This window comes from Lepidochelys kempii, chromosome 2 (assembly GCF_965140285.1).
Source record: "Lepidochelys kempii isolate rLepKem1 chromosome 2, rLepKem1.hap1, whole genome shotgun sequence".
NCBI classification, from domain to species: Eukaryota; Metazoa; Chordata; order Testudines; family Cheloniidae; genus Lepidochelys; species Lepidochelys kempii.
Genome location: NC_136381.1, coordinates 109,815,959 through 109,835,394, shown reverse-complemented (window position 1 = coordinate 109,835,394; position 19,436 = coordinate 109,815,959). Strand labels below are relative to the sequence as shown.

Here is a 19,436-nt window from a genome sequence, read left to right as displayed (position 1 = left end):
TGAGTAGGCAGGCGATACAGATTGCTAGCAGTCCTACTGTACCATCTTCTGCCACGCAGGCAAGAGATGAGGATGGCTAGCAGTCCTACTGCACCATCTTCTGCCGAGCAGCCATGAGATGTGGATGGCTTGCAGTCCTTCTGCACCATCTGCTGCCAGCCAAAGATGTAAAATATAGATGGAGCGGATCAAAACAAGAAATAGACCAGATTTGTTTTGTACTCATTTGCTTCCCCCCTTCCCCCCCCCGTCTAGGGGACTCATTCCTCTAGGTCACATTGCAGTCACTCACAGAGAAGGTGCAGCAAGGTAAATCTAGCCATGTATCAATCAGAGGCCAGATCAACCTGCTTGTTCCAATAAGAACAATTACTTAGGTGCACCATTTCTTATTGGAACCCTCCGTGAAGTCCTGCCTGAAATACTCATTGCTGTAAAGCCACCCCCTTTGTTGATTTTAATTCCCTGTAAGCCAACCCTGTAAGCCATGTCGTCAGTCGCCCCTCCCTCCGTCAGAGCAACGACAGACAATCGTTCTGCGCCTTTTTTCTGTGCGGACATCATACCAAGGCGAGCATGGAGGCCGCTCAGCTCACTTTGGCAATTAGGAGCACATTAAACACTACACGCATTATCCAGCAGTATATGCAGCACCAGAACCTGGCAGAGCGATACCGGGCGAGGAGGCGATGTCAGCGTGGTCACGTGAGTGATCAGGACATGGACACAGATTTCTCTGAAAGCATGGGCCCTGCCAATGCATGCATCATGGTGCTAATGGGGCAGGTTCATGCTGTGGAACACCGATTCTGGGCTCGGGAAACAAGCACAGACTGGTGGGACCGCATAGTGTTGCAGGTCTGGGACGATTCCCAGTGGCTGCGAAACTTTCGCATGCGTAAGGGCACTTTCATGGAACTTTGTGACTTGCTTTCCCCTGCCCTGAAGCACATGAATACCAAGATGAGAGCAGCCCTCACAGTTGAGAAGCGAGTGGCGATAGCCCTGTGGAAGCTTGCAATGCCAGACAGCTACCGGTCAGTTGGGAATCAATTTGGAGTGGGCAAATCTACTGTGGAGGCTGCTGTGATGCAAGTAGCCCACGCAATCAAAGATCTGCTGATATCAAGAGTAGTGACCCTGGAAACGTACAGGTCATAGTGGATGGCTTTTCTGCAATGGGATTCCCTAACTGTGGTGGGGCCATAGATAGAACCCATATCCCTATCTTGGCACCTGAGCACCAAGCCGGCGAGTACATAAACCGCAAGGGGTACTTTTCAATAGTGCTGCAAGCTCTGGTGGATCACAAGGGACGTTTCACCAACATCAACGAGGGATGGCTGGGAAAGGTACATGACGCTCGCATCTTCAGGAACTCTGGTCTGTTTCAAAAGCTGCAGGAAGGGACTTTATTCCCAGACCAAATAATAACCGTTCGGGATGTTGAAATGCCTATAGTTATCCTTGGGGACCCAGCCTACCCCTTAATGCCCTGGCTCATGAAGCCGTACACAGGCAGCCTGGACAGCCCAGGAGAGGTAGTGGAGGAGAGAAGGAAAATGCCACACAGAACTTTAAAAGTTTACAACTTTAAAATTTATTGAATGCCAGCCTTCTGTTTTTTGGGCAATCCTCTGTGGTGGAGTGGCTGGTTGGCAGGAGGCCCCCCCACTGCGTTCTTGGGCATCTGGGTGTGGAGGCTATGGAACTTGTGGAGGAGGGCGGTTGGTTACACAGGGGCTGTAGTGGCAGTCTGTGCTCCAGCTGCCTTTGCTGCAGCTCAACCATACACTGGAGCATACTGGTTTGGTCCTCCAGCAGCCTCAGCATTGAATCCTGCCTCCTCTCATCATGCTGCCGCCACATTTGAGCTTCAGCCCTGTCTTCAGCCCGTCACTAACTCTCTTCAGCCTGCCACCTCTCCTCCCGGTTATTTTGTGCTTTCCTGCACTCTGACATTGTCTGCCTCCACGCATTCGTCTGTGCTCTGTCAGTGTGGGAGGACAGCATGAGCTCAGAGAACATTTCATCACGAGTGCGTTTTTTTTTCTTTCTAATCTTCACTAGCCTCTGGGAAGGAGAGGATCCTGTGATCATTGAAACACATGCAGCTGGTGGAGGAAAAAAAAAGGGACAGCAGTATTTAAAAAGACACATTTTATAAAACAGTGGCTACACTCTTTCAGGGTAAACCTTGCTGTTAACATTACATACATAGCACATGTGCTTTCATTACAAGGTCGCATTTTGCCTCCCTCCAGTGCGTGGCTACCCTACCCCCTCAACCTTCCCTCCTCCCCGGGGCTAACAGCAGGGAACATTTCTGTTCAGCCACAGGCAAACAGCCCAGCAGGAACGGGCACCTCTGAGTATCCCTTGAAGAAAAGCACCCTATTTCAACCAGGTGACCATGAATGATATCTCACTCTCCTGAGGATAACACAGAGAGATAAAGAACGGATGTTGTTTGAATGCCAGCAAACATACACTGCAATACTTTGTTGTACAATGATTCCCAAGTATGTGTTACTGGCCTGGAGTGGTAAAGTGTCCTACCACGGAGGACGCAATAAGGCTGCCCTCCCCAGAAACCTTTTGCAAAGGCTTTGGGAGTACATCCAGGAGAGCCGCGAATTCCAGGGCAAATTAATCATTAAACATGCTTGCTTTTAAACCATGTATACTATTTTAAGAGGTACGCTCACCAGAGGTCCCTTCTCCACCTGGCGGGTCCAAGAGGCAGCTTTGGGTAGGTTTGTGGGGGTACTGGCTCGAGGTCCAGGGTGAGAAACAGTTCCTGGCTGTCGGGAAAACCTGTTTCTCCACTTGCTTGCTGTGAGCTATCTACAACCTCCTCCTCCTCCTCATCTTCTTCTTCGTCCCCAAAATCTGCTTCCGTGTAGCCTCCATCTCCATTGAAGGAGTCAAACGACACGGCTGGAGTAGTGGTGGCTGAACCCCTTAAAGTGGCATGCAGCTCATCATAGAAGCGGCATGTTTGGGGCTCTGACCTGGAGCGGCCGTTCGCTTCTCTGGTTTTCTGGTAGGCTTGCCTCAGCTCCTTAAGTTTCACGCAGCACTGCTTCGGGTCCCTGTTATGGCCTCTGTCCTTCAAGCCCTGGGAGATTTTGACAAATGTTTTGGCATTTCGAAAAATGGAACGGAGTTCTGATAGCACGGATTCCTCTCCCCATACAGCGATCAGATCCCGTACCTCCCGTTCAGTCCATGCTGGAGCTCTTTTGCGATTCTGGGACTCCATCATGGTCACCTCTGCTGATGAGCTCTGCATGGTCACCTGCAGCTTGCCACGCTGGCCAAACAGGAAATGAGATTCAAAAGTTCGCGGTTCTTTTCCTGTCTACCTGGCCAGTGCATCTGAGTTGAGAGTGCTGTCCAGAGTGGTCACAATGGAGCACTCTGGGATAGCTCCCAGAGGCCAATACCGTCGTATTGTGTCCACAGTACCCCAAATTCGATCCGGCAAGGCCGATTTAAGCGCTAATCCACTTGTCAGGGGTGGAGTAAGGAAATCGATTTTAAGAGCCCTTTAAGTCAAAATAAAGGGCTTCATTGTGTGGACGGGTGCAGGTTTACATCTATTTAACGCTGCTAAATTCGACCTGAAGTCCTAGTGTAGACCAGGGCTTAGTGTGAAGTGAAACTCCCATATTGCTTCAGTGCAATTGAAAGGGTCCTCACTCAATTTACAGCGAAGCTTCCATCTGCTTGATTGTGAGCTTCCACTGTGGTAATTTTAGAAATGCAGCATTTACCAGCCACCTGCCAGGTAGTGGGTGTTAAGTGTCTCATTTCAAGGAGATTTAGCATAATTTCCCCCTCCTCTGAGCAGGGGCAGGGAAGAGAAGTTACCATCACCCAGCAGAGGACGGAGTAATGATAAATCCCTGGATCCTGTTCAGCGACAGTTAGTCCCAGAGGGAAGTGAAGAGTAGCTGGGTTAATCTTGTCACATCTGCTTTCAGTATAACTGAGTTGAGGGAAATTAGGGGGTGGGGGAAGGAGGACTGAGGGAGTGCAATAAGGGAGAGGGCAAGTGTGGGAGAGACAAAATGGGAATCAAATGAGAAGAGGAAGCTTGGGTGAGATGGAGAAAATCCTCAGTTTTCTGGTTGGGGTGCATCCTCAGCCCCAGCTCTTCAAGCCAAACTCACTTCTGTGACAAACGACATTCAAGGAGCTCCTCAAAACTTGGCAGCTAAGTCCAATAATAATGAATTACAGATTTGGTCCCTGTTCAGAACTGGATACCAGAGAAACAGCATCACTCATAGGTGACTTAAAGATTTGTTATGTCCTGGTCCTGCCCCAATGAAGTTCGTGGGGAATCTGCAACTGGTTTTAATGAACACAGAATCAGGTCTCTAATTTCTGCCCCCTGGAGGTATTGATATGGACAAAGTGGCAAAATGAAGGAAGACACATACATGGAATTAAGTGGCAGGCTTCAACTTTTATTAAACTTTAACACAGGGGAAGGGCGCTACCAGCCCATCACCCATACTCTCCTATTATACTAGGCATTTAATAGATTCCAGTGCGGGGTTTACTGGGCTCCTTACCATATGATCCGTTAACTGGTGCCAGGGTTACAGGGCTCTGTACCATATAACCCAGGCTCTCCTCAGCATACCCTGCCCCAAAGGACTCAGCTCTTTCTGAGTTCTAGCACCCTTTCCCCAGTAATGGGGACAGAGGGTACAGGAGAGTGGGGACTTTGGCCTATGAGGGACACAAGGTCCCTCAGCCTGCAAAGGCCACAAGGTCTCACACTATCACATGAGCCCAAAGCCCATCACCTCTGGGAACCATTCATTGTATTCTCTTAACTGCACTGGAAACCGTCCACAAGTTGTGATGAATAAACACCACCACCCCAGTACCTTAGTTAAGTTCTAAATTTGTTCCTACTGTGGCTTGAAGGTGCTACAAAGAAGGCAAAAAACAACAACCCCTCCCTGGTCTTCTGCCAATTGGCCCATGGGAGAAAAAATACCATCCTGAGCATTATACGGATGAAGCTACCTGTCTCCATATGCTACCTATATATTTTGCTCTTCCAGTTTTTAAATGCAATTTAACTTCACTGTTTGGAATCACTACAACTCTAGGTAGGTTGCGAAATCACTTAATTAACAGTCAACAGGAGAGCAGGAGAGCGGGGCGGGGGAAGGAGGGGAAACTTCTGTGGTGATAATCAAGGTGGGCGATTTCCAGCAGTTGACAGGAACAGCAGGGGGAGGAGGGGAAGAAACACGGGAAAATAGTTTTACTTTGTGTAATGACCCATCCACTCCCAGTCTTTATTCAAGCCTAAGTTAATTGTATCCAGTTTGCAAATTAATTCTAATTCAGCAGTCGCTCGTTGGAGTCTGTTTTTGAAGTTTTTTTGTTGAAGAATTGCCACTTTGAGGTCTGTAATCGAGTGACCAAAGAGATTGAAGTGTTCTCCAACTGGTTTTTGAACGTTATAATTCTTGATGTCTAATTTGTGTCCATTTATTCTTTTATGTAGAGACTATCCAGTTTGGCCAATGTACATGGCAGAGGGGCATTGCTGGCAGATGATGGCATATATCACATTGGTAGATGTGCAGGTGAACAAGCCTCTGATAGTGTGGCTGATGTGATTAGGCCCTATGATGGTGTTCCCTGAATAGTTATGTGGACACAGTTGGCAACGGGCTTTGTTGCAAGGATAAGTTCCTGGATTAGTGGTTTTGGTGTGTGGTTGCCGGTGAGTATTTGCTTCAGGTTGGGGGGGCTCTCTGTAAGCAAGGACTGTCCTGTCTCCCAAGATCTGTGAGAGTGATGGGTCATCCTTCAGGATAGGTTGTAGATCCTTGATGATGCATTGGAGAGGTTTTAGTTGGGGGCTGAAGGTGATAGCTAGTGGTGTTCTGTTATTTTCTTTGTTGGGCCTGTTCTGTAGTAGGTAACTTCTGGGTACTCTTCTGGCTCTGTCAGTCTGTTTCTTCACTTCAGCAGGTGGGTATTGTAATTGTAAGAACGCTTGATAGAGATCTTGTAGGTGTTTGTCTCTGTCTGAGGGGTTGGAGCAAATGCGGTTGTATCGCAGAGCTTGGCTGTAGACAATGGATCGTGTGGTGTGGTCTGGATGAAAGCTGGAGGCATGTAGGTAGGCATAGCGGTCAGTAGGTTTCCGGTATAGGGTGGTGTTTATGTGACCATCGCTTATTAGCACTGTAGTTTCCCCATGTTTATTCACCCCCTCCCCTGCTGTTCCTGTCAACTGCTGGAAATGGCCCACCTTGATTATCACTACAAAAGGTTCCCCCCCCCCCCCCCCCGGCTCTCCTGCTGGTAATAGCTCACCATACCTGATCACTCTCGTTACAGTGTGTATGGTAACACCCATTGTTTCATGTTCTCTGTGTATATAAATCTCCCCACTGTATTTTCCACTGAATGCATCCGATGAAGTGAGCTGTAGCTCACAAAAGCTTACGCTCAAATAAATTTGTTAGTCTCTAAGATGCCACAAGTCCTCCTTTTCTTTTTGCGGATACAGACTAACATGGCTGCTACTCTGAAACCAGTCAACAGCTTGTATCACTTTGGGAGCATAATCAAAACGAGAAGACAAAAACTACATAAATTAAGGCCCAAGCTCTGAATTTAGCTGTGAACATAGTTAATAAGGAATAAGAATTCCTATTACTCAACCTGGAATCTTCACTGTGTTGGTCTGTTACCAGTGCACACTTGCTGCCCTTAGGTTTCTATTTTTAAAAGTTAGAAAAACTTTAGTGAGTCCTTATTGCAAGAATACGTGTGATACCCTGAATGCTAGAGATTACAAATTGTTCTTTCCATCTGCCTTAAGCTTGTAGATACATGTTCTTATAGTAGATTTCATTTATGTTTATTGGACAGTTACAGGTCTGTGATCCAATATGGATGAATACATGTCTATAAACAGGTCACATTTCCACTCCAGAACAAACTATACACACTGTACAGAGTCAACCCTTTCCGTGTATTTGGCTTTATTAATGTGGCAACACAAAACTAACAACTTAAACTCCAGCACAAGCCTTTGTGCCAGGCTTGGTTGTCTGTAGGGTTGCTGTCTTGTGACATATCAGCACCACTGCCTAGGGGACAAATCCCTTCTCTTCAGAACTATTATAGAATTACATATTGACAAGCCAAAGTGAGTCAACAGGGCTCAGTCAGCAACTCCCTTCAGGGTTTCAACACCTGCTCTTAGTGTGAGTCCACAGAAGAACCCAGCAACTCCATAACAGTGTGTATTACATGTTTGTGTTAGAGCTGAACAAACAATGTGATGATTCTAGCCCATTTTTCTGTTGACAAACTGTTCATGAAAAACACGTGATTTTCAGGAAATAATGTTTAGTCATTAACTGAAAACTCATTAGCATTTTATTTATGGCAGTTCCATCCTAGCTTGGTTTGTTTTCCCCTCTTGCTAACTCTTCATACTGCTGAACAGTCATTAAGAGGAGCTAGGTTAAAAATCACAGAGGGATCTTACAGAGCTGTTGAGTTGCTGAGGACAAAGTTGCCCGAACCTGCAAATACCTACTACCATAAGTATTCCCAAGGGGACTTCTAATGGAAATAAGTACACATGTAAGTCCCTGCAGGATCCAGCCCCAAAATTTGAATGGAATCCCAGTATTGTGGTTTCAGTCTCTACACTGGATGCCAAGATTTCTGTGAATCTGTCTCTGGAGCAAGCATTCCACATACAGGTGTCCCTAGTTGCTGATGGAGGTTTTACCCTTTACAAATGCTAACTCTGACCACTTTCTAGCAAGACCTCTCACTGGCTTCATCTTTTCTCTATTTGACAGATACCAATAATTAATATCTTCTGTGTGAGAAAGTTCTCAAAGTGGTATTTGTCACATCCTTAGGAGAAATACTGGTTCTTGTGGGAGTTACACAACTGTGTTATGTTTGCATGGGGCCCCACAGACCAACATCTCATAACAAGTAATGCATTTGGGTTTATTTATGGAGCTGGGTGATTTACAATCACTTCTTCCTATTCTTCATTGTGTCCATGTGAGGCACATCCACATATTTTGAGGTCCTATGGATCATAAAGGTTCAGAAGGAAACTGCAGTCACTTTTTAATCAGATGAGGAATAACCATGCTGTCAATGGCAGAATGCCAAGCCCTTTCACTCACATTTTTCACTGTAGGTATGTTTCTTTCCCTGTTTGTTTTTTTACCAGTATTTAAAAAAAGTCTACTTGATTGTATTATACTTCACCACCAAACATTTTTATTATAAAGTCTGATTATGTTTTAGCCAAAGAGAATTAAGATTTCAAGCCTAGTATATCAGTGAGGGACCTGCATACCAACTCAGAGTTGCAGAACAATCTAACAGGAAAAGACAGGATCTCGATTTTCTTGTAACAAATCAAAATAAGCCTTGGTATGCAAAAAATGCTTACAAAATATACCATGAAGCTTTGCATTTTTTTGTGCAGTCATCTGATTTCTAGCACCACCTGCATGATATATATATAGCATAGAACCTCATGATAAGGTGAATAAAGCCACTGCTTTTGCACAATAACTATTAGGATGAAATCTCTCTTCTGAAAACTTTTTCTGTTGCTGTTTTGCAAAGGACCATTATCATCCAATGACACTATGAGCACCGCTCTTGCAACTACATAAAATACACTTCTACCTATTTTGCACACAAAAGGCATTTGTTTTCTTAAAAATTGATAGTAATTTCACATATAAGCACCACATTTCCTTGTGAAATTGCCCCTTTTGCATATATAAATACTTTTTGTGCATGCAAATATGAGATTTACATATTCAGTGGGTGAAATACATGAAGACACTTTTTCTTTTATGTGTGTGTGTGTGTGTGTGTGTAAGTGAGAGTTAGGTTCTGGCATTAAAAACTTGTACCATAACATGACATTGTTTTTTATAATGAGTGGTAAGCCATTCATTTTTTTTGCAAAAAGAAAAGGAGTACTTGTGGCACCTTAGAGACTAACCAATTTATTTGAGCATGAGCTTTCGTGAGCTACAGCTCACTTCATCGGATGCATACCATGGAAACTGCAGCAGACTTTATATACACACAGAGAATATGAAACAATACCTCCTCCCACCCCACTGTCCTGCTGGTAATAGCTTATCTAAAGTGATCATCAAGTTGGGCCATTTCCAGCACAAATCCAGGTTTTCTCACCCTCCACTCCCCCACACAAATTCACTCTCCTGCTGGTGATAGCCCATCCAAAGTGACAACTCTCTACACAATGTGCATGATAATCAAGTTGGGCCATTTCCTGCACAAATCCAGGTTCTCTCACCCCCTCACCCCCCTCCCAAAAACCACACAAACAAACTCAAACTCAAAACCTGGATTTGTGCTGGAAATGGCCCAACTTGATGATCACTTTAGATAAGCTATTACCAGCAGGACAGTGGGGTGGGAGGAGGTATTGTTTCATATTCTCTGTGTGTATATAAAGTCTGCTGCAGTTTCCACGGTATGCATCCGATGAAGTGAGCTGTAGCTCACGAAAGCTCATGCTCAAATAAATTGGTTAGTCTCTAAGGTGCCACAAGTACTCCTTTTCTTTTTGCGAATACAGACTAACACGGCTGTTACTCTGAAACCTGTCATTTTTTTTGCCGTTCTTAATTTATTGGTTGTACAATTCTCAGTCAGTCTGAACTGGAAGCAACATTTATTTTTGCAGTCTGATCCTGGCTCTTTATGCAGAGTTATAATAAGGCTTTTAGTATCACACTAACTTGGCATATTCATTTGCTCTTAATGGGATTGTGGTTATGGTACTTGAAAAATGGTCAGTGGTGCTTTGTGGCTAGGCTACCTTATAAATGAATAATTAGTAATTGAAGTGACATGTTTGTGCACTGATAGTTCAGTGATGGACATGTTAGAAATACTTACAGTAGATGGAAAGAGAGACCTGGTAGCTGTTTATAGTTCAACTGTGTTAACATTTACTCTTCTAGAAGTTTCAAACTCATCTAAAAATTCACTTGGAGACTTATCTTGGCATATAACATCTCAGTTAAGAGCCTTTTTTCTTTTCAAATTTAAAAGGTTAGTGTGACACTCCATGCTTGTGTGACTCCATCATCATAATTTTAAAAGAAATCTAATTTAGGAAGCGTTTAGTTTGTGAGAGCTGACATATGACATGACATGCCTTTGTGATTTTTTTCTTTTTCAATGAACAAAAAAAAAAAATACTGAATCTATGTGGGTTGCTGTGGGAGACAGGGGAATCCAGCTGGGTAGCAATTTTAGCATGACTTATTACAGTTCACAAAATTAGCTTGACCTAGAAGATGGGTTTCTTTACAGCTCTTATGCGCTGTACTAGCAGACTTGAGGAATAGCTGGTAGGGACTGTAATTCTATAAAATAGACCACAAGTATTTGAGAAGGATGGTACAGTGGGATAAATTTGGACTTTCACTGGTGGCATTTGAAAGAGTCACCATGACATCTCAAAAATTCTGTGCCTGAGCAAATATACTGTCTAAGATGCTGTATGTGAAATCATCTCATGGACACCTTTTCTCTCACATTCATGTGGACCACCTCCCTTTCTATGTAGCTATGCAAAATGTAATATTAGGAAAGTATTTATGCGTGTTAGCTGTCTTTTATGCTTTTTTCCTGGAAAAATGTAATCATATTGTCTCATTTTGCTCTTTATTTAATCTTATCCTTTTCTATTCTTCTTATACAATAGCCTGATGGCCACAGTTTTAGCTGACATACACCACAGATTGAACCAACAACCCCCAAATCTGAAAGCACGAGCTGTTACACTTGAGCTAAGGCTCCTAAGCTAGGGCTGTAACAGACTTACCTCTTCTGTCAACCGGACACACAGATACATACAGTTATCAGGCTATGGGGGCTTTTGTATATGTTATATATATATACACGTGATGACGGGGCCTGACAGAGTTGCCAACTGAGTTGTGTGTGTGTGTAATGTCTTGTGATCTAGGGATAATTAGGAACACACTTGTAAAGTTTTGCCTTTTTCAAAATGGCCACCCAGCCATACCTCCCAACAGTCCTGGGTTTCGTGGGACTGTCCTGCTTTAACCCACAAAACGTCCTCTCCTGGTTAAGTAGAACACTTTCTGCATTCAGTGGTGCCCACAGACATATGCATATTATGCACAATGTGTACCATTGAGAGGGGCAAACCTAGGGAGGCACAGGTGCTGACTTTCGTTTTTGCTGGTGGGTGTTTTTGAAGAGGTGTGTGTGTTTGGGGGGGAAGGAGCTCTGCCAGTTTTTGGGGGAGGTTATTTTCAGCATATTTATATACTTCTTTCATATTCTAGTTTTTTAATATGTGTCTATTCTTGGTATCTTAACAATTTAATCATTATTAAAATAGTAATGAACTACATAATTACATTATGAATTACAGTATATTAAAATCATTGTACTCACCTACAAGCTGACTTCATTAACGTCCCAGTTTAAAGACATTATGTCTGACTGTAGCCTTCTGGATGAAACTGTCAGCAATACTGTGGCTTGTGGGTGCTCGTACCAGGTTTAAAATGGCACCAATGGCGCTGTGGGGCCGGGCCCACATGCAGAAGGGGCCCTGGCATCTGGACCATGGCCCAGCCCCACTGCTGCACCTGGGCTCCACCCCGAAGCCTCACCCTCGCTTGGCTTCTTCCCCCTGAGGCCCTGCCTGTGCTCCTCTCCAAGGCCCCACCCCTGCTCGGCTCTTCCCTGCCCCGAGGCCTTGCCCACCACTCGCTCCTCCCCACCCCCTCATCTCAGCTCGCTCTTCTCCACCCTCCCCCACCATGCAAGTGGTGGGCGGGGCCTCAGGGGAAAGAGGCTGAGCGTGAGGCAGGGCCTTGGGGCAGAGCACGGGTGGAGTGGGGGGTGGAGCCATGGTCCAGGTCCACAAGAGATTAGTCTAACCTTGCAGATTAATCTAACCTCCAGGGCTCAAGCACCTTGGTGGGTTTAGCTTCTTCTGGGCACGCTCAGTGCCTGGCAGGAGAGCTCAGGGTGGGGACTAACATTGGACCTGGGTGGGCTGGACTGAAAGGTGGGAGCTGAGCATGGCACAGACTTGGAAGGTGAGGTGCTGGGACCAGCAGTGGGGATGGCTCCACAGGCATTGGCGGTGACCAATTGCATACCACTTTAGCTACTTGAAATATGGGGTGGTATGCCCATCACCCATGATTTTCAATGGGATTTAAGCCACAGAATGCCCATAGTGAAGATGACCACTATTTCCCTATAGACTTTACAGGTGGCAGGTAGTCTGCCCTAGTAAAGGTGGATGCCATCTTGCTTTGTTTCCTATGCAAATGGCGGTCAGGCTGCACTCTGTGAAGATGGCCACGGGCTGTGCTGTCAAGAGACAGGCAGGAACACTGTGAGGGCCAGGTGACTATGAGGCACAGGGAGGGTAAACAAGATCAGGTGATAATGGGTGGGGATAGGGAGCGAAGCTGAGAGGACAGGAGGTGAGAATGTCACTTGAAGAAGGATTGGAAGTTAGGTTTCTTGTCATCAGAGTGGTGAGATTCTGGAACAGCCTCCAAATAGGAGTTGTGGGGCTAAACAACTTAATAAGGGGGTCAGGGAGGAATTTTTCCCCAGGTCAGATTGGCAGTGACCTTGGTATTTTTTCTCTGCAGTGTGTGTGTGTGTGTGCGTGCCAGTTGCCAGCATTGTCTGGGTATATCTCACCTAATCATTTCTCTGCCATTTCAGGGGCCTTGAGCCCTGGTGAACCTTGGTTCCTTCTGTGCTCTGCCTGTGGCACATAATAGTCTAGTCCAGTGGTTCTCAACCAGAGGTCTGGGGCCCCCTGGGGGGGCTGTGAGCAGGTTTCAGGGGGTCCATCAAGCAGGGCCAGCGTCAGACTTGCTGGGGCCCAGGGCAGAAAGCCGAAGCCCCACCGTATGGGGCTGAAGCCCAGGGCCCTGAGCCCCGCCACCTGGGGTTGAAGCCAAATCCTGAGCAACTTAGCTTCGTGGGGGCCCCTGTCGCATGGGGCCCCAGGCAATTGCCCTGTTTGCTACCCCCTAATGCCAGCCCTGACTTTTATATGCAGAAAATCAGTTGTGACACAGGTGGGCCATGGAGGTTTTATAGCATGCTGGAGGTGAGGGGGCTCAGAAAGAAAAAGGTGGAGAACCGGATAGAAAGGAGCATAAACTCTGGCAAGTCAAGTGTAAAAGTATAAATAGTCAGGTCAAAAGAGAATTTGAAGAGCAACTAGCAAAAGACTCAAAAACTAACAGCAATTTTTTTAAAGTATATCAGAATCAGGAAACTGCCAAATAATCAATGGGGCCAATGGACTATCAGGGTGCTAACGGAGCACTCAAGGAACACAAGGCCATTGTGGGGAAGCTAAATGAATTCTTTGCATTGGTCTTCACTACAAAGAATGTGAGGGAGGTTCCCACACCCAGTCCATTCTTTTTAGGTGACAACCTGTCCCAGATTCAGTTATCAATAGAGGAGATTTTGGAACAAATTGATAAATTAAATAATAATAAGTCATCAGGACCAGATGGTATTCCACGAGAGTTCTGAAGGAACTCAAATATGAAATCGCAGAACTACTAACTATGGAATGTAACCTATCACTTAAATCAGCTTCTGTACCAGATGACTGGAGGATAGCTAATGTGACACCAGATTTTAAAAAGGCTGCAGAGGTGATCCTGGCAATTACAGGCCAGTAAGCCTAACTTCAGTACCAGGAAAATTGGTTGACACTATAGTAAAGAACAGAATTATCAGACACATAGGTGAACATGATTTGTTGGGGAATAGTCAACATGGCTTTTGTAAAAGTAAATCATGCCTCACCTATGTATTAGAGTTTTCTGAGGGGGGGTGTCAACAAACAGCTGAACAAGGGTGATTCCGTAGATGTAGTGTACTTGGACTTTCAGAAAGCTTTTTACGTGATCCCTCACCAAAGGCTCCTAGGCAAGTAAGCAATCGTGGGAGAAGAGGGAAAGTCCTCTCCTGGTTCAGTAACTGGTTAAAAGACAGGAAACAAAGGGAAGGAATAAATGGTCAGTTTTTAGAATGGAGAAAGGTAAATAGTGGTACTGGGATTAGTGATTTGCAACATATTCATAAATGATCTGGAAAAATAGGTAAACAGGAAGGTGGCAAAGTTTCCAGACAATAAATAATTACTCAAGGTAGTTAAGTCTAAAGCAGACTGTGAAGAGTTACAAAGGGACTTCACAAAATCGGGTGACTGGGCAACAAAATGGCAGATGAAATTCAATGTTGATAAATGCAAAGTAATACACATTGGAAAACAATCCGACCTATGCATACAAAATAATGGGGTCTAAATTAGCTGTTACTATTCAAGAAAGAGATCTTGAAGTCCCGGTGGGATAATTCTCTGAAAACATCCACTCTATGTGCAGTGGCAATCAAAAAAGCTAACAGAATGCTGGAAACCATTAGCAAAGGGATAGATAACAAGACAGTAATATCATAATTACACTATATAAATCCATGGTATGCCTACAGCTTGAATACTGCGTGCTGTTCTGGTTGCCCCATCTCAAAAAAGATATATTAGAACTGGAAAAGATACAGAGAGGGGCATCAAAAATGATTAAGGAAAAGCTTCTATATGAGGCAAGATTAAAAAGAGTGGGACTTTTCAGCGAAAACTAAAAGGGATATGACAGAGGTCTATAAACTCATGAATGGAGTGGAGGAAGTGAATAAAGAAGTCTTATTTACACCTTCACATAACACAAGAACCAGGGGTCACCCAGTGAAATTAATAGGCAAAAAGAAGTACTTAACTCAACACACAGGCAATTTGTGGAATTCATTGCCAGGGATGTTGTGAAGGCCAAAATTATATCTGGGTTCAAAAAAGATTTAGACATGTTCATGGAGGGTGGATTCATCAATGGCTATTCATCTGTCCATCAATGGTCAGGGATGCAACCCCATGCTCTGGGTGTCCCTAAGCCTCTGACTGTCTTTGCAACCTTAATAATGTAATTTTAACATGATTTTTTTTGTATGCATAGGTATACATTTATAAATGTACAGAAACCCACAACTGTATTAGCTTTTAAAATTTGAAAGTTAATCTTTATAAATTTTTATAAAAATTCATAGGATGAAGTATAACTCTGAAAATCAACTCTGAAAAGCCCAGCAATGAGAGAGATACACAAAAGGAGAATGAGCATACATTCCACAGTCCTCCCAAATAAGTATGAAGGCATATTGCCATCCTGAATTACATGATGTACAACACATTTCATCATAAAGAGAAGATTGCAGATTAACTTTGATTAATGTCCCTAGCTTTTCTTTCTCAATTTTTTTTTTCACACCCATTAAGACATATAGAAATGCCATACCAGATGTCATCTGTGGTCTGGCACTTTTCCTTCAGCAGGCAGAGAAGAGTACTAACTGGCTCTATGTCACAAACACCTGTCAGGGATGGTCTAGATCAGGGGTGGGCAAACTACGGCCCGCAGGATGGTCCTGTCCAGCTCCATAGCTCCCGGCCGGGGAGGCTCACCGCCAGCCCCTCCCCCACTGTATCCCCCTCCCCTGTAGTAATGCCGCCGCGCGGCTTGTGCCCGCCCACCTCCCAGGCTTTCAAATAAGTGTGTCCTGCCGCTCTGAGAATCAGGGTAAGGGTAAGAGTAGGGTAAGGGGGTGGGGGAAGAGGGGTTGGATAAGGGGCAGTCGGCCCCAGGGGGCAGTCAGGGGACGGGGCGGTTGGATAGGGCGGAGGTTCAGGGGGGGCAGTCAGGAGATAGGGAATGGGGTGGGTTGGAGAGGGGGTGGGGTCCCGGGGGGTTGGGTGGGACAGGGAACGGGGGGGTTGGATAGGGGGTGGAGTCCTGGGGGGCCTGTCAGGGGGCGGAGGTGTGATGGGGGCAGGGCAGTCAGGGGACAGGGAGTGGGGGGGGTTGGATAGGGGGTGGGATCCTGGGAGAGGGCAGTCAGGGGACAAGGAGCAGGGGGGGTTGGATGGGTCAGGGGTTCTGAGGGGGGCAGTCAGGAGGCGGGAAGTGGGAGGAGGCGGATAGGGGGCAGGGGCCAGGCTGTTTGGGGAGGCACAGCCTTCCCTACCCGGCCCTCCATACTGTTGCACAACCCTGATGTGGCCCTCGGGCCAAAAAGTTTGCCTACCCCTGGTCTAGATAATACTTAGTCCTGCCATGAGTGCAGGGGACTGGACTAGATGACCTCTCGAGGTCCCCTCCAGTCCTATGATTCTATATGGTACAGTATGTACCACTGCTGGTTCACTAGATGAACAGAGCACTTGTGCAAGGAGAATGGATCCTCTGAATTCATCACCTCTGTTGCATAAAACCTCAGATTAAGGAGTCAGAATCTAGTTTTGCAGCCTTCTTTTCTGCAGCACTGTCATACCCTTAGTTGTCCTAATGACGCAAGCTGAATAAAATCAACAGCACAATAAGATTCAGATTTGAAGTTGCACCTGCAATTTATATTTGTAATTTCAGATATTTTTCCTCATGGGGAAATCACTTCATATTCAAAACATTTCATTCATGTGAGGGGATGAGCAGAAAGCAGTAACATTTCAGGCAACGTGCCAACAGGTCAGCTGCTATACAATCCACTGTCCTAGAGCTGGTTAAGTGACAACTGGAGGGCTATGTATAAGTGTCACATACACCATTATATCTCTCTTACTTTTACCTTGTCAGGACTCAGATGGGAATTATAATTACAAATAGCAGAGATGTCAAAATAAGAAGATTGGGATATGTACTGGTTGGAATTTGATGGTTTAAAGCAATCACCTGCAGTTCAACTGAGACTCAGATGGGAAGTAGGAAGTGCTGTGCTCAAGCTTCCTGTTTAAATAAATGCAGCTTTCCCACAGCTACTGCATACAAGGTCTGACGTGCTTTTTAAGATATAATGGTAACATGCTCTTAATCGCAGGGAGGAGATTATTCATCAGAGTGGTGAAAGGGCTGGGAGACAAGTCCTGTTACAGTCCTAACAAAGTGTAACGCTGTCAGCTGCACAGAGAAAGAGAGGAAGGGTGAGAGAGAAATCTGTTTCTGCTTCAAATTGTAAGTCCACAGTGATTGTGACATTATGAATCTTGGGAGCACTGAAGTGTGAGTGAAGGTATTGAAAAGTCAAACAGCTGGGAGTGAACAGTACTCTCCTTGCAAGGTATGTTGGAAGATAGCTCTCTTACTCTTTCTTTTTTAACCTACTTTTCCTTATAGTGAGAGACTGAAAAGGCTAAATGATTCTGTATATAGTGCTTGTCAAACAAGAGAGAGAGGAAAGAAAAGGGAAAGGTTAAATAACTAGAAAACATTTATACATGATTTTAACTGAAATGTGTAACCATGTGGTACACAGAGCCACCTGAAGCAAAGAGAATTCTTGGATTCTTGGCTATTAAAAGCATAGAAAATTAAATATGCATTTGGTTTGCTACAAAAGAATTAAATCAGTTTTTATAGTATAACTTTTTAAAGCATCTGCATGATGGGTTTGTTTGAAAATGCTGCAGTATTAGGACATATTTGTGTATGTGAAAGCAGTGGAGAAAATTGCATGATATCCTTTAGGCTTATCTACAGTTGCTTACATACAATAACTCATTTTACATCAGAAACATACATCTGAATGAGCTGAAGGGAGGGTGGGCTTGAAATGCACAGATTTCCTGCTGGTTTAAAAACATTCCGTATGTCACAGCATCATGTAACTCCTATCGGGAAAACAGACTACAGATCTGAATGCTCAGTATTGGTATAGTCTTCTAATTCCATTCAGAGTTTAAGGATACCGAGATTAAGCACATAAATACTAAATGAACAATACATTTGATTCTTAATGTGGATCAGGTTTTTGACACTGAACAGACAGGAAAACTGTATGTTTACCAATATAAAAATATAGTGTTCTCCTTTTCTCAGTACAAGGGTTTCTCAGTACATGGCTACCTCAAAAATAAGGGTGCTGCACTCTAACTTCTCATTATAAGGCTCCGTATTATAAAAAAAAAAAATGAAGGCATTCTGCCTTCTTACTGTGTGTATAATCTTTATAGCAAACCCTTCACTGTAGAATCCACTGCAAAAATCCACCTCCAGGGAGCACTATAGCTAGTTAAATATTTAGAAGGACTATAATTAAGGAAATAGTGTAGCATGGCTTGCCACTCTTTTGGTAAATAGACACTGAATATTTTTGAGGAAATGGATTGAGCATAGACACAGGTCAGGACTGAAATACCTACATGTACCAAAATAACCTACCAGGAGTAGGTGCAGTAACATGACCTGTCAGGTAACCCTCAAGATGAAGGTGAGTGCTTTGGTTGGGGATGGCTTGCCTTAGAAGTCTAAGCATTAGGTTTGGAGTATCTAGATACCTTGAAACAAAAGTTTCAAAATCTGGCTGAGTTGGTGCAGCCCTTTATCTCTTCTGAACTAGACACATTAGTGTGATTCTTCTCTCACTTAGGGTTTGCCTACATAGGAAACTGTATAACCCCCTCCCCCACTGTCTGGACACTCTTATTCCAGTGTAAAAGTGGCTTTTTTGGTACAGCTTAACCCCCTTAAGCCCTCCCAAATGACATAAGCTAAATAAAAAAATAAAGCACTTTTTTATCAGAATTAGAGTGCCCACATTGCAGGGGCTGGGAGGGAGGGAGTGTGTGTGTGGGCGGGGGGGGGGGGGTGGTTATACCAGTGTAACTCTAGCGATTTTCATTCACAACTTGGATTATAGTGAAAATTTTTTCCCATGTAGAAAATGCCTGAAACTGTTGTAAATGAGGAGTTACTCCATTAAAGTAAATAGAATTATACCCATGTCAAGCCAGTGTGAGAGAAGAATTAGGCTCATTTTGTTCCATGCAGTTTACTATTGGTAGGATGTTAAAAAACAAGACCCTGTCAACTCTGCATGATTTTATAGAAGTTTGGAGCCTAAATACCTTTAAGGATCTGGCCTAAGTGCCTCACAAGTATTAGAAAACTGAAAGAGCAGTTTATCAGTGTTTTTCCTCCTGTTGGGAGAAGTAATTTCTCCTTATTATGATCCTAATACATTCAAAATAGTCCTATGGGAAGAAGTGAGTCACTTCATAAAGAAACAGAAAGAGCTATCATTTTAAACATGACTCCCAGTTCAATAGAGCACCTCATACAATACCCATAACATGAGTTCTCGTGGCTTCTTCCTGTGAGTGTCCATGTAGGGAACTGCCATTGATTTCAGTGGGAGTCCCAAACACAGAGTGCCTAGAAGAGCAAGCCTGTGGAGTGAGGCCTCAATTGTCCTTAGAGCTTTAACTTCCCCCC

The 19,436-nt window shown here is 44.5% G+C and overlaps 1 protein-coding gene across 3 annotated transcripts in view; it reads left to right on the top strand.

The window, feature by feature from the left end:
* Positions 1 to 16,877: 16,877 nt before the first annotated feature.
* Positions 16,878 to 19,436, top strand: part of RNF144B (ring finger protein 144B) — a 75,620-nt gene continuing 73,061 nt past the window's right edge. For 2 of the 3 annotated variants that reach the window (XM_073331903.2, XM_073331900.2), the window contains exon 1: positions 16,878 to 17,283. The gene's annotated coding sequence lies outside the window, so the exon portion shown is untranslated. Of the gene's footprint in view, positions 17,284 to 18,261; positions 18,433 to 19,436 lie in introns of those variants that run through there. The other variant, XM_073331901.2, reaches the window with a different exon arrangement.